Here is an 8,651-nt window from a genome sequence, read left to right on the forward strand (position 1 = left end):
AGCAAAGGAGCCCTTGAAGGATTTCACTGTCTAATAATGATGCAGTCAGATCTGGGGCTTTTTTTTTTTTTTTTTTTATTAGTTGGAGGCTAATTACTTCACAACATTTCAGTGGGTTATGTCATACAAGATTTGGGTTTTTAAGTAGAAAGCCTGAGATAAAGATGGAAAATAGATTGGAGTCAGGAAACTTGGGGTAGAAGTTAAAAAGCTTATCTAGCAATGCAAGTGCAAAGTGGATGAAGTAGTGAAATAGCTGTAGATATAGAGAGGAAAGGATAAATAAATGGTATTGAAATGGTGGAATGGGTAAATCTTGATTACTGATCTGCTATGAAGGTTTAGGAGAAAATTACCTTTGGCATGCCTACATGTACAGTTTTCAGAATAAGAAATGAGGTGCCCTGGGATGCCATGGTGAATTTACCGGATCTTACACAATAATTTAAATTTTTGAGAGAAATGCAACAATATCCATAGGACAAGAAATAAAGGTGTAATTGCACAGTTTGACCCCAGGGTTGGAGAAATTTCACAGAGCCCAGATACATACATTTCCTTAGCAAGTAATTGTGCTTATTTAAAAATGAAATAAAATGTTTTAAATTTATTTTTATCAGTTTTTCTAATAGCTACTAAATTGTTAGAATCTAAACCTTACTAAGTTGTTTGGATCAAATTCCTTACTAAATAGAGCCATCAGATTTAGGTTTGTTGTGAAAAAAACCTGATAAATAATCACCTTTTTATTTTTAATACTTTGTGTCAGCCACAATGATTATAGGTTAGTAGGCATTATCAGTCCCAAACTTCTCAACAACCACAAGTTACCTGAGTCCCAAGCCTGAGTTCATAGAGAATAGTACAGGTTCACATTTTGGGAAATAACAGACCTCATCAATGTCCTCCCTGTGAAGCCCATCAAGGCCTAATATTCTGCTAAAACTCACAACATGAATTGTTACTAAATTTCCAATAACTAGAAGCAAGAACCCTGGAGTTTGGAATGGGGCTAAATTTTCAGATAACATAAAAAATAGTTCAGGAAGTCCTGATTTGGGGTAGAAAACTATCAGTCCTAAAGAGATTGAAGTACGTTGACCAAGAACCCAGAATTTAGAGTCAGACATTGTGTGTCAATTATGTTCTGATATCAAGTGTGATTATTCCTTTAAATCACCTAGAACAGGGTAAGCACTCAAAAATATGTACATGAAGTCTGCCTTGATGCCTATGTTAATAGTCTTTATATGGTGCCTATGTTAATAGTCTTTATAAGCAATATCTTGATTCCTGTTGTAACCACAGCTTTTCTTTGGTTTAAAGTGCTTGTTTAAAGAAACATGTTTATACTGTTTATACAACTGAATCTGTTGTTTAAGATGGAAGGTTTATGTGGCATCTCTTGCACGGTAATGCGTTTGCTTAAACAACCCTGTGTGACTGCCCTCCTTTGGGATCCACAAGAAAATGAGTCTCTTGTGAGTCAATCGCAGCAATGAAAAAATTTACAATAAAACTGGCTTCTGCTTTGTGTGAAGTTTATATCCACTTGTACAAGGTGAGCTGATATAGGATATCAGCATGGTTTCTCACCAAGGGCTATCCTCTTGAGACTTGTGAAAGAAACGATCATTTCTGTCAAGCTCAATGTGTCTTTTTAAAATGTTATGCTTTAACTTTTCTTTGACATTACCATGTTTTCTCACACAGATTGCAATTACCATTAGCTTTGTATTGTAAAGATCTATTCCTCTACAGGTAATGACAGTATGTTTTATTGAAATACAGGCTTGGGTGAAACTTCCTAAACTCTCTATTTGGGCAAGTATAAATCTTTTCCTCCGGCCTTGCTCAGGAACAATCTAGATGAAGCATCAGGAGAAGATAAAGCACAATCAAATATGGAAAAAAGAGGAGAGGCGTTTCAATTAGTTGCTCTCTCAATTGAGTAATTTATCCAAAATGTTGGGTATCTGCAAGGAGTTTCATTGAGTTGTTGTTGTTTTGAAACAACAAATATTTATTAATGTTTCTCACAGTTCTAGAGGCTGGGGTGTTCCAGATCCAGGTTTCATAGATTCAGTGTCTGGTGAGAGCCCTCTCCCTGATTTTTAAATAACTCACTTCTGGCTGTATCCTCACATAGTGGAAAGAGAGAAGACTGGTTTATTCTTCTTTTTAAACTTACAATTTTGCATTGATGTATAGCAAATTAGAGATTTCCCAGTGGCTCAGTGGGTAAAGAATCCACTTGCAATGTAGGAAATGAAGGAGATGCTGGTTTGATCCCTGGGTTGGGAAGATTCCCAGGAGGAGGGCATGGCAACCCACTCCAGTATTCTTACCTGGAGAATCCCATGGACAGAGGTGTCTGGCGGACTATAGTCCATGAGGTTGCAAAGAGTAGAACATGACTGAAGTGACTGAGCATGTATGCATAGCTGATTAACAATGTTATGATAGTTTCAGGTGAACACATTGCTATATTTAAGATGTACAGTCAACAATGACCTACTGATTAGCACATGGAACTCTGCTCAATGTTTTGTGGCAGCCTGGATGGGAGAGGAGTTTGGGGAAGAATGGATACATGTATGCTTGTGGCTGAGTTCCTTCCTTCACTGAGTTTTCTTCTGATACATAAATATGACCACTGCCACGCCTGGTGTACTGATTAACTTCTGAGAAGCAGGGTGAGGCTTAGTTCTATGGTAGGAGTGAGCTGGGAAAACCACACAGATGATACGGCATTGCTTTTATCTGTCACCAGTGTATTTCTGAATTTGGGGATTTAACCCTTGGGAGTAAAATGAGAGGTGTAAACAAACTTTTGTTGACTCATTCCATTCCATCATATTGCAGAATTAGGTTTATGATAAACATTATTACTTGTATGAGAGGAAAGCAAAAGTGAGTTTGTGAAAGTGATTGATTTCCCATGCGGATTATAGTTTTGTTTAAAAGCAAACTACTAAATACCAACAAAATTATCTTTCCAACTAACAAACCAACCAGACAATAAACAAATACATAAAATAATGGCTGAGCAGGTTTAAAATGTTTAAAGTTTACATTTGTTATCCTTAATCTGTGAGAGGAGAAGCAGCTCATTTTTTACTATTCTGGTGTTATTGGTACATGAATAAGTTAATTCATTTGGTGTCTGTTCTGTTTATGTGATTTCATGATTCATCAGATCCTAGCAGGAAATGAGCTACTTCCTAAGAAGTAGCTTGTCCCATCCTGCATTTTATTCCTTTTGTTTTTCAGATCTTATGTGTGATAATAAATTTTAAATTCCTCAAGGACAGCATGCTCTCATCTACATATAATTTTTTATGGTAAATCAGGATGCAGTTTATGGTTGAACATAATTATTTTAATACCAAGCATTGCAAATTCTCTGTATATTGCTAAATTCGTTAGAGCTATATTTAATAATATGAGAGTTACTTTAACGTTAAATTACCTTTTACTGACAGGTATTCTACAGGTAATCTACAGGGATGTATATTTCCATATCTGAGATCTGAACAGTTGAAAGTATCTAGATGGAAAGAGGATGTATGACAGATACACCACTGAAACATTGAAACTTTTATTAATTCTGAATTGTAAACTTGTGTGTGTGTTTTCATGGCATAGAATTAAATTGTGAGTGTTAACATCGGAAGCCTGAATCCCTTCTGAATAACTCTGCTTCATGCTGCCTCATGTTTTATGCAAATTATGTTTTTGCTAGAATTGCCATTGCCAGACGACATTAAACTTTAATGCACTTAGAGAAGAATTGGATTATAAAAATTACTGTTAATATCATCATGTCTATATAAAGAAATTAAGGAACTTATTTGAACATTTTTAAAAGAGACACAGAAAGTAAGGAATAATGATAGTAGAGGAGAAAATGATTATTTTTAGTCTGTAGTACCATTTGATGTTTTATATTAAAATTTTGACCCATCCTTTACAATCATATTTATTCTATGATTCACATTCAAAAGTTACTATTTTCTCTTTAAAGTGCAATTAGATGCTAAACAGTCTCTTTAAGTTAGATTCCTCTTCAGAAATGAGTGTCTAATAATTGCACAAATTTTCTGACTAGATAGAATGATTATTATAATTACACAATAATATATATTGTATACATAATATAATTAATAAAATATGACTATGAAGAGCACAATCCCCTTGATATCCATGGGGTATTCGTTCTAGGACCCTCGTGCCTACATACTTACTCAGTCACTCAGCTGTGTCTGACTCTTTGCGACCCCATAAACCGCAACCTGCCAGGCTCCTTCGTCAGTGGGATTGTCCAGGCAAGAATGCTGGGGTAGATTTTCACTTTCTCCTTCAGCGGATCTTCCTGACCCAGGGACTGAACCCATGTCTCCTGAGTCTCCTGCATTGGCAGGTGAATTCTTGATCCTCACATATACCAAATTCCTCAGATGTTTAAGTCCCTTATGTAACATGGCAGAGTACAGTTGCCCTTCTATTTCTTCATATCTGCAGGTAATGCTTCTGGGGGTCAACCAGTTGCAGATTGAAATCCTAGGTTGGCTGAACCTGTGGATTTAGAAGGGCTGACTGTACATTCTTATGTACCTTGCATTTTCTGTACTTTCTAAATTTTATGTAGCATAGACTGAATCTTGACATTGAAGGTTTTCTTACAGAGATTTGCCATTCCTAAAGACTTTCCTAAATATAATTTGGGCTTTTTCAATACCTTTGTCTTAAATGCATACAGGCTATTTTAAAAAGTTAATAATAACAAAACTTTTTTTTAAATTTCCTGATATGTCAATATATATTATTATATCAGTAATATAACATGCTATGTTCTATTATAATAATGTTTCAATCTTTAAGTATATTATTTTTTCAAAAGAAAATATGTTTTTTTTTAACACCTGTTTTATCTTTTACCATTTAGTTAAGGAAGTTAATAATTGTAAAGCAAATGATGCATTCGAAGAAATTGATAAAAGCTTATTCAGTTAAGTTTTGAAGTTTATTTCCAAGTGAATGTAGTAGGCTGAAGAAAAATACACTCTGGAAAAGATACAGATATAAAGACCAGTTAAGGGGGTGCTAGGTAGATATATTTGTTACTTCTTCCTTGCCTTATTAAACAATTTACAACTGTAGATAATCTCAATATTTATCCATATTGCATTTCGGATAACGCCATTCCTTTCTATAGATTTGAGTTTTTGTTTGGTATCATTTTACTTCGGCCTAAAAAGCTTCCTTTGACATTTCTTTTACTGCAGACCTGCTAGTAGTAGATTCTACCATTTTTTAAATCTAAAATGTCTTTATATTTTGAAGGATAATTTGTTTGGGTATAAATTCTTGATTGAAAGCTATTTTATTTCTTTTAGCACCTTAAAGTTGTATTCATATCTGCGTTGATTATGATGAGAATTTATTTTTTAATTTTGTCTTCTACATAAGCAACCAGGTATGCAATGTGTCAGTTTTATTTGGATACCTTTAACATTTTTTCTTTACCTTTGTATTAAATGATTTGTTCGGGATACGTCATGTAATTGTTTTCTTCACATTTTCCTACTTGAGATAAACTGAACTTATTAACAATATGTAGGTTTAAACTTTCACCAAATTTGAGAATTCACTATTTTGTCAAATCCATTTTTCTTTCTGTATTCTTTCTTGAACTTCACTTATGCTGTTGCATATATCAATAGTTCTTTCATCTTTATAGCTGAATAAATTTTCCATTCTATTGATGTACCACAACTAGTATATTCATTCATCATTTGATGCACCACTTGGTTGTTTTTCAATTTTTGGCTAATATAAATAAACCAGGACTATGGGAAGACAACTGCAGTGTGTCTTGTAATTGAAAAGAATGTAAAAAATAAATCAATCATTGGCTCATAGAGTATGTGATCACCAAAATTCCATATGACTCAACATCAAAATACTTTGATATGAAAATTAGGCTGACTTCTTGCATTTATGTCTTTGAGCATATTTCATTTTGGTGTATTAGAGATTCACAGTCAAGAGCACACTTTCCAATTCTTTTCTTCAACTTATAAACAATATTCTAAAGTGATGTGAAAATAGTGATGGACAGGGAAGCCTGGCATCCTGTAGTACCTGGGGTTGCAAAGGGTCAGACATGACTTATCAACTGAACAACAAAGTGATGCAATTCAATGTAACGTTTGGATTTTCATTAATTTACTAAAAGTTTGCTGTAGATATGTACTAAGTATAGTTTGGTGGTTTTGATTTATTTTTGTTAGAGAATAATAGAGCTCATGATTTTCAGTATTTCTTTCAAGCTTTTCAAGGTCCATAGGTGACTTTCATTTCAACAGTGAGTTTTTTTCCCTCCAAGGTCAGAGGTGCTATTGATGCCCTCTATGGCTTCTAATCTCAGCTGAGGAAGGTAAATTTGGCTTTCAGAGTTGTCCCAAGGGAGCTTATGCCAGAAACACATTTGCAGTCATGCAGCCTGTGGAGTCAGCTTATAGGTTTGGCAAACAGTAGAATACAAACTTATTAGACTTCTCAGCCTTACCTTTGAAACTAGCAGTTCTCCTCTAGTCTCTAGTAAAAAAAAAATTATAGAATTTTTCATAATAGGTTTGAAACCTGTTAACTTCATGGGGTAAATTTATGTTTTGTAGAGCAGTTTCACTTTTTTTTTTTTTTTTTTTTTACAGTTAAAACACAATGACTTGCATACACACTAGACCAGTCTCTAAATATTTTAAGGTACATTCTAGACATTATACAATTAGTCTACTGGAGGTAACTAGAAAGAGGAATGTAGAATTTTCTTCTATCCTAAACAAATAATAAATATTAACAGATTAATTGTCCACCTGATTCTAATTTTGAACTAAATCTGATGTAAGTTTGCCTAAATTATTTTAAAATACTTCCTTCCTCCTCTCTGCATCCATCTCTGTGTCATCTTGGAATATGAATATTATAAATGAGAACTTTTATGTTTAATGCATATGGCAGAGGAAGCAGCATGTGGAAAAGTTCAGAGATAGAAGAAAAGTATCTATATTGGGGGATATATTAAGTCTGAAATATAAAGAATGAGAGAAAAGCAAGTTAGCAAACTGATGGATGGGGCAAATCAGGAAAAGCCTATGTACCAGTCAGTGTATATGTACTGAACCTAGAGTCCCAGGGAATGCCATGATTACATATGGATTGTAAGTCATTTAATTTGGGTCCTCATGGAGAATAATGGGAAGAAGGAAAGGAGACTTATTAGCAGGTACTGAGAAAGTCTAGGATAAGATGACAAGATCCCATTCAGAGTCATGACAATTGTGATAGAGGGAACAAAAGAGCAGATATGTTTTAGATGATTTATATTATAATGAGGGCTATGGAGCAGATAGGGAAGGTCTAGCATGATCCTGAGATTTTTGCCTTGAATAAATGAGCAGTGTGATAGCTTTACATGATACTTGGGATAGAGATGTCAGAGTGACTTCTGAGAAGAAATAGAATGGTATTGCTGTTTGTAAGTCTTGTTTATACTATAGTCTTTCTCTCTGGAGGAAGTTAGGGCCACCATAAGCTTGGGTTTACACAGGAAAGTCCCAGTTTATGCCTGTTGTTCTAGATACTAATTAGTAGCTGACAAGGTATATAGTCACGTTGGCTATGATAGATTGCCAAACTAAAAGAAAGATTTTTTTTCCTGTCTTTTATCCCTTGGAAAGAGCTTCCTTTTGAATTCACTTGCACTTCAAAAAGTCCATGTTCCTCTGTCAGACTCCAACATTATCATAACATGTATAAAATTATTTTCCTATGGTTCCACCTTCTTCAGTAGATTGACACTTGAAAGTGAAAGTCACTCAGTCCTGTCCGACTTTTTGCGACCCCTGGGCTATACAGTCCATGGAATTCTCAAGGCCAGAATACTGGAGCACTGGCTGTTGGTGGCCTTGCGGGTAAGCTTGTGTGGGGCGGCAGAGTCGGCATCGGCTGCAGGGGGAGACTTTGGTGCGATGTCTCACACCATCTTGCTGGTACAGCCTACCAAGAGGCCAGAAGACAGAACTTAGACGCTGACTATGAATCTGTGAATGAGTGTATGGAAGGTGTTTATAAAATGTATGCAGAACATCTGAAGAGAATGAATCCCAACAGCCTCTCTATCACATATGATATCAATCAGTTGTTTGATTTTATTGTTTACTGAGCTGATACCCAGATATACCAGCCTTGTGACAAAGATTGGATTAAAGAGAAGATCTACGTGCTCTTTCGTCAACAGGCCCAACAGGCTGGGAGATTTGGAAGCATTAAGGGGACGGAAATGAACTTGGAATAAAGTGTGTGCTCTAGCGCAAGTTTTGTATTATAGTTATCCTGTTTCCATTTTGGTATACCCTAGCCAGAATTGAATGTATTAGATACAATGTGATGATCTTGTTCAATCTGAAACCCTCTTTGCCTCCCCCCCCCCTTTTTTTTTACTTAAACATTTTTATGATGATTTAGATGAAAGTTGGTTTTTGTCAGTTAATGTTGGTTCCAGTCCCTCAAACTGTTCATACCTGCTTGATAACATCCACTGTACTAATCGTTCTTCAGATTGAGGTGGGGGAGGGGGGGTAGTG

At 35.2% G+C, this 8,651-nt stretch overlaps 1 pseudogene; it reads left to right on the forward strand.

The window, feature by feature from the left end:
* The first annotated feature begins 8,036 nt into the window (after positions 1-8,036).
* LOC122685381 lies at positions 8,037-8,362 on the forward strand (annotated as a pseudogene).
* The last annotated feature ends 289 nt before the right edge of the window (positions 8,363-8,651 follow it).

This window comes from Cervus elaphus, chromosome 28 (assembly GCF_910594005.1).
Source record: "Cervus elaphus chromosome 28, mCerEla1.1, whole genome shotgun sequence".
In the NCBI taxonomy this organism is placed as follows: domain Eukaryota; kingdom Metazoa; phylum Chordata; class Mammalia; order Artiodactyla; family Cervidae; genus Cervus; species Cervus elaphus.